This window comes from Montipora foliosa, chromosome 3 (assembly GCF_036669935.1).
Source record: "Montipora foliosa isolate CH-2021 chromosome 3, ASM3666993v2, whole genome shotgun sequence".
Taxonomy (NCBI): domain Eukaryota; kingdom Metazoa; phylum Cnidaria; class Anthozoa; order Scleractinia; family Acroporidae; genus Montipora; species Montipora foliosa.
The window spans coordinates 62,177,332-62,184,733 of record NC_090871.1 but is presented as its reverse complement, the minus strand read 5'-3'; the positions used below and the strand labels follow the sequence as shown (position 1 = coordinate 62,184,733).

The 7,402-nt window shown below is 38.0% G+C and overlaps 1 pseudogene; it reads right to left on the bottom strand.

Moving 5' to 3' along the window:
- Window positions 1-4,000: 4,000 nt before the first annotated feature.
- Window positions 4,001-4,750, bottom strand: LOC137996203 (uncharacterized; annotated as a pseudogene).
- Between the last annotated feature and the right edge of the window lie 2,652 nt (window positions 4,751-7,402).

The following is a 7,402-nucleotide window of genomic DNA, read 5'->3' as shown; positions in this document are numbered from 1 at the left end:
AGTTGTTTTTCTGCCAAAGCGGGTTAACAATGAGGTTGTCTGTATATGTGTCACAAAGTGACCCACCTTTTTTTTGGTGTACCATAATAATTGAGGAGCGAGGCATTGGGTATGGCAAGCCGTTTGTAGCAAAATTTATTCTTAGATAGGTATGTTCAATCCTTTAAATAAAGGTTTAATTTAAAGTCATAAAAGGCATTCAACGCACTCCAATCCTTAAATTTTATAGTCAATGCATTACCGCAAATATTGATTCAATCCAATCCTTAAATTTTATATTTAATCCAATACCACGAATAATGATTCAATCCAATTCTTAAAATTTATATGTAATGCAATACTAGGAAAATTGATTCAATGCATTCTTAAATGTATATGCAATCCGAAAATATATGTTCAATCTTCCTGGGACGAGCTCGGCCATATAGAACCAGAGTAAACTGTACAAGGTATAGAACAAAAGATGGCGGCATAGTGAGAAGAAAAATTTGACATAGAAGTTGAGTTTCCCAAATTTCTAGGAGAACTTGTGGATAGAACCGGAATATTTGAGTACTTTGACACAGAAGCTGCAGAAACTCAGGACGAATTTCTTGATGAAACAATTAGCCTGCTTAGGTCGATGAAAGAGTGTTGCAACCCTAGACACGAGTGACAAGGAAAATCTCGATTCCATCGCTGGGGCCTTAATAGATATGCTTAATGTGCTTCGTCGCCGGACTATCACTCCGTCTACTGTAGCTGCGGATTCAGGTACGATAGATAGGGATAAAGGAAAAAATCCCGGAAGACCATCTCTCAAAATTCCTGTTGAGATGATAGAAGAACTGCGAGGACTGGGAATTCACTCAGAGTTTCGAGGTGGACAGTTAACAGATGAGTAGCAGAATGGTTTATAGGATATGAGGGGCTTTGAACGAATTCCCTGATGAAAGACTCGACCGGATCATTCAAGATTACATAAACAACCATGGGAGTGCGTCTGGATGAAACATAATAGCCGGTTACCTGAAATCTATTGGGTTACGGATTCAACGTCGAAGAGTCAGACAAAGGTTGGCAAAGTTAGATCCCGAAAATAATGCCTTGAGATGGGGTGCGCGCTACCATACAGGGCAGGAAGTTTAGAAATTTGGGAAATTCAACTTCTATGTCAAATTTTTCTTCTTACTCTGCCGCCATGTTTTGTCCTATACCTTGCACAGTTTACTCTGGTTCTATATGGCCGCGCTCGTCCCAGGAAGATTGAACATATATTTTCGGATTGCACATAAATGAGGATTGCATTGAATCAATATTCGTAGTATTGCATTACATATAAATTTTAAGAATTGGATTGAATCAATATTCGTGGTATTGGATTAAATATAAAATTTAAGGATTGGATTGAATCAATATTTGCGGTATTGCATTGCATGTAAAATTTAAGGATTGGAGTGCGTTGAATGCCTTTTATGACTTTAAATTAAACCTTTATTTAAAGGATTGAACATATCTATCTAGGATTAAATTTTGCTACAAACGGCTTGCCATACCCAATGCCTCGCTCCTCAATTATTATGGTAAACCAAAAAAAGGTGGGTCACTTTGTGACACATATACAGACAACCTTAGTGTTAACCCGCTTTGGCAGAAAAACAACTCTCTGTTTAGGCAGAGAATAACTGCAGGGTTATGCAAGTCCTTGAGTTGACCCTCTGCGTTTGGAGTCTATTTGAGAACTCCCGCGGTACGCTCTCTCGATTGAGGAAACCAGAAACCAGAAACCAAACAGGCAAAACCGAAAACCGCGTTGGACACCAGACCCGAAAATCCGGTTGTATTTTGGCGTAAAACGGAAAACCAAATGCTAAAAAAAGGGATTACCCGAAATCGTAAGAGTCACAAAAACCAAAAAACCGACGTTTTTTGGTGCAAAAACCGAAAAACCGGCCTAAAAAGTGGCCAAAACCGAAAATCCCAACGCCCCCCTCAATAAGTAACATTGGCTTTGAGGGGTGTAATAAATTATTTGTTTCTTGTGTGATCGAACTATATACTACTCTCCATATTCCTTCCTTACACATCGAGAAAGTAAGTAAATGATATATCTTGACTTGTTTCTGAAGGGAGATTTTAGTTTTCGAATCCGCTTAGATTCAAAATTGAGGGCGTGACAAAGCAAATGACGATTAAGAATGCATTCAATCAGTTTTGGCCATAACAAACCTTTAATGTCTACTCGCTTTAAAGTCTGACTTAGACCTCGTATAATGTATGCGTTCTCTTTACAACTTTGAACCTCGCCGAACGAAAGCATTACTTGAATTGTTTGGAGCAATGGAACAGTCATCTCACCTCCATCCGTTCTCTTGAGAATTTTCCAGCTTTCCGCTCCAGTTCTACTTTTTTTGCATACTAGGCACAAGTGATTTTTGTTATGAAAGTTAAAAGCTTTCGTACAATATTCGATAATGCATGGATAACCACATTAAATCATCAAATTTTGCAGAGACATTTCTTGTCGTAGAGGACCTCGCATCTATTAGCATCCATTTTGATAAGTTGCTCACTGTTACTCATCTCTTATAATAATAACACGTTGGGCGTAAAAGAACCCGCACACTTGTCGTAAAGAGTATCGCATGTAGTTCCCAGTGTTGTGGTCTGTCTTCTGTTGTGTATCATGGTTGGGAGGGTAAATGCTCGGAGATATTAGCTACACCAAGCTACTCTAAAAAAAATCCGAGGGTAAATAAAGATATATGATATGATATGATATGATATAAACAAGTACAAGTAATTTACAATGTGCAATAAACCAATTGTGATGCGTTTTGCGTGACTTTTTGTTGTTCCAAGTATTTCCATATCATTCAAATGTGAATGCTTCATTGTCGTGCAAATTCAACGCACAAAGAATCTTAACCCCGAGAGATTTGAATTGGGTACAACACTGAGTTAGCCGAATTGGTCTATTTTTCAGTGTCCCAGTTTGAAGAGATGCGTTAGGATTCTGCATTTGATTAGAGTGCTCTTGACAATCCATGCCCTTTGAATGTGAAGAATGTTTGCCTTCCAATAAGCAGTATCCTCCACAAGTCACAAGTTTCAATATTTTAGGTGTATTTAATCACAATCTCGCTTGATACAGTCAACTCTGGTGCTCTTAATCACTGACAGAATCCCACGCTATAGAAAATATTTTAAAATTTACATCAAGGCCCTAGATCACTTAGAAATTTCTGGTCTCTGTCATTCTCTAATTGATTTGTTCCTGATAATACCCTAAAGATTTAGGAAACGAACCTGACAATCACGCAATCAACAAGTACAACTATCTATCTCTATTTCCAAGAAGGTAGTCCAAATGCCGTGTAGTTTCCTCTATTCACAATTAACTTATAATCTGATACTCTGTTAAGTTGTCGAATGTGTGAAGAATTTTATCTTTTGCGGTTTGGTGATGTTATTTTACTCTTTTATTTTCTTTTTTCTTTTTCATCACTTTCCTCTTATAGATGGAGTTTGGTTTAGGTATACAAAACAGTATATTTTCCTGAACTAGTCAGCAGTTTAAAAAAACTGCTTTCAACTGGAACCAAACAATTGTTTCATTTGGGGTGGAGGGGGGCTTACTACAAAAGAAGTGAAGACAGAGAAGGGCTTGACAGACCCCTTACTGTTTGATTGCTCATAAATTATTCAAATTTTAGTGTCAGGCACTTTTTATTGTTAATATGTGTTCGGGACACTCAAAGCCCTAAAAGTAATCCTTTTTTTTATTTCTGATTGATAAAGAAGAAAGAAAGATCCATTAAACAATTGGGGTGCTGGGAGGGCTGTTTGTATAACACTGACATTTACCCCTTAGGGGCAGTTATGGTACAACGTGAAATGAGTTAAATTTCAAAGTAAAACTGTGGATCATCTTATTGTCTTAATTTCTGTGCACACAATTTCCAGACTTGTTATTGTTCCTCAGATTTGTTTTATTATTGTTTTAGAAAAAAGCTTTACTTTAGCCTATGATCGATCTTTTATCCTTGATCCTTGATCCCTGTTTTCCAGAAAACCAACCTATCCTGACATTATGAGGGTGTATCAGAGCAGGACATTTACGAACCCGCTCTCGCTGTATATTTAACCCCTCTGATCTCAAATGGCCCAAAACCATTGAAGTTCCGACTAAACAGCCATGTTCACTCACAAAAGCGCTGATTTCGCTATCCAATTGTTCATCAGTGATGTCGCTAAAACGTGACAACTGGTTGAGACCAAACTCTGATACTCTACGGTGAATAGTCCAGCGTGAGCCGAGTACCATACGAGTCATATCCCAGCTAAAACCCAGAGAACAGAGCTCCACCAATGTCTCTTCCTTTATGTCAAATTTTGGCCTTCCAACTTACCCGGTATCTACTCTATTTGGTGAACTTAGTGAAATTATGGCCACTTGTGATCATCTTGTTCGAATTGGAAATTCACCCCTACGATGACAGTCTCAAAACATCAACTGAAAATTCCTGGTCATTTCCAGAACTGCTTCCCTGTTAGTCTGTGATACAAAGTGACATACATTTTGCAAAGCCTGAACTGCATTTTCCAAGCGAATGATCAAGCTTTCCGTTATTACGATGTCATTGTTTGTCTGATGTTGCTCCTATTCACTCAATAACTTATCTAAATCTGTAAAAAATAAACTCCATTGGCTATTATTTCTACCATTTTGGTCAACTTGTGTCACCTCACGATCGCTGCCGTCCGCCATCTTGCCGAGGGACAATTTTGTTTCCAGTCTCTCGCGTTAGCAATGGATGAGCTTGGACCCAATTTGTTGACACGAATTTTGGAGTTGTTGATCTTGACAGCGTTTCGATGGCTGAAAAATGGGAATAGCAGCAAGTGTTGATCTTGCGGCCAAAAAACCTTTTTTGAGGCAATATTCGCTGTTGATTTTAAGACTAATTCCAATGTTGAAATTGACAAATTTATGGCGTTGATGTTGAGAGGAAATTGTCGTATCAAAATAAAGAAAGATTTGTTGAATTAAAAATAAAGTAGTTGAAGTTGACAGGTAAAAAGTGTTGATGTTGATAAAGATTTGTTGAATTAGGTATCAAGTTGTTGGTTTTGGCAGGAATTTTCATTGTTGAATTTTGCTACAATTTGGCGACCATATCCGAAAACAGCACTGTCCACCATGTTGTTTCGTATCTGTTGTCGAAAGGGCGCCAAAACTGACAGATTTTTTCCCCCCCTCGGGACGGTTTCAGCCAATCAGAATTTTACGTTCATCCAGTGAACGTAATAACAGAAAAACCACCCTCTCTTTTCTCCCTCCCCAGTTCTCTTTTCTGCGCGACTTGGTCACTCGCTTCGCTTCCCTGTCTACTTGCGCTTGCTACGCGGGCTAGTTGCAGACGCACCCAAATGATCTACCATTATTATTTATCCCTTAATTTGTTTTTTAGCCGCATTGATTATTCCTGCTCAAAAGGTTTTAAAGAGGAACATTGCAAGGTATTTAGTAATACTAGCTTGCTGGGTGTACTAAGTTATTTGTCTGCCGTTTGATCGAACTATACTACCCTCTATTCTTTCCTTGCACATCGAGAGCCAGGAGCAAGGGTGGCACAGTCGGATAATGCGCGGCCTTGGTGCAAGAGGTCCCGAGTTGGATGCCCGGATCTCACATACTTGTTTCGACTTCTTTCCTTTCAGGGTAGCATACGTAGTCTTAAATTCCCTTAAAACGGAGCACTGGCGGAAAGAGGGGGGTAAAATGAGCGCACCGACGGCTTCCTGGGAGAATACCCTCGCTCTAGAGGGTAAAGAAATTACCGTCGTTAAATAAGGTGTACCTAAAGTAAGTGATGTATTTTGAGCTTTTTTTTATTTACAGTCACTTGATCTCGATCCACGGTGTTTGTGTAGGCATGAAGGATTTGTGTTAGAAAGTTATATCCCATAAGGTAATGTTTAAGGAGACACTTGGCAGTGGATAATTACGTGAAATTAAATTTGATAGAATTACGAGACGAAACTTTGGCTTTTGAAAAGCATTCGTTTGGAACAACACTGGTCAACCGTTCACTTGAGCCTCGATACGGTGTGAGAGCAAATAAGTGAATGGTATCATCTAAGCAAGTTAAGAATTTTGGAGTTCTGCGAATTTAAAAAAGATTAAAATCATTGGATTTAGCAAAAAAAGGGATCTAACAAAAATTGTCTACTTTGAATTTCAAAAATACGGCACTCAAGATCACTCGCTACGTTATATTGGAGTGCTGTTCCTAACTGAAGAAAGAGAATAACATTTATTGGTTGGGTTCCCGAAAAGGAACAGCCATTGTTTGATGCCATTGGAATGGTGTATAATTGACCAAATTTACTTTCGTGCAAAAATTGACAGTGCAAGCTGCAGGAATCTTGCAGATAAGTTTACTAGGATAACAATAATTATTTGCAGTCATTTGTGAAATAGTTTGACCTTAAATAGTTTGACCTACTTGTTGTTTCTTTTTGTTTACATTATAAATTTTCTATAACAATTTTATTTAAATTATGTCCTTCTTTTGATGGATAAATAAATAAATAAATAAATAAATAAATAAGATTTGTAGCTATCAGAAAAAAGAACTTGCAATACACTTTAACTTTAATTATATTTAACAGTTATTTGCCAATGGCAAGGTGAGTGTACATCTGAGACAAACAATTGTCTCCATAACTTCAAAGCTGAACAACTTTATCAATTATTGATTAACGACACAGTTTATTTCTGTTTGAACAGTCATGAGTGCCTGCGGCAGTCCTGCCGTTTTGTTTTGCTTTATATTCACGACCTAGTGCGGTGAATATAAATCATATTATTATTTCTATAGGAAACCACTCAACCAATCAGATTGCTGGAAACTCTTTGTTCATCTCCGAAATTCTGCTAATTATTTATTATGGTTGCTGTTATTCCAGCCCATCCCTTTATAGCTCTAGTGGCATTCAGATATAACCATTTGAGACCGTCATATAGCAATTAAAAACTGTGAGGTAATAATAATATTTCACAGTTGCTTTTTTTTCTGATTTTGGAAAGGAAATATGGAGACCTTTGATCGGTTGCCTTAAGTCGCCTGGATTTTTCTGGCAATTTTTCTTAAGTCGCCGAAGTCGCTCTAAGGTACGGCGACTTAAAGTCCCAGAGTAGGCCTGATGCAAAAAAATTTACAAAGAAAACTAACTGAAAACTAAAACATCTATTTTACAGTGCCTGTCTGTAATTGTTTTTATTCTATGTTTTGTTGAACGTTTTGCCTCCAGATGCGGGCAAATGATCCAAAGTTTCTGTGACATGTAACGGCACAAAACAAGACCCTTGTCGGAGGGTGCTCGGTTGGCTTTTGTTTGCCTAGCCTGCGGCTAG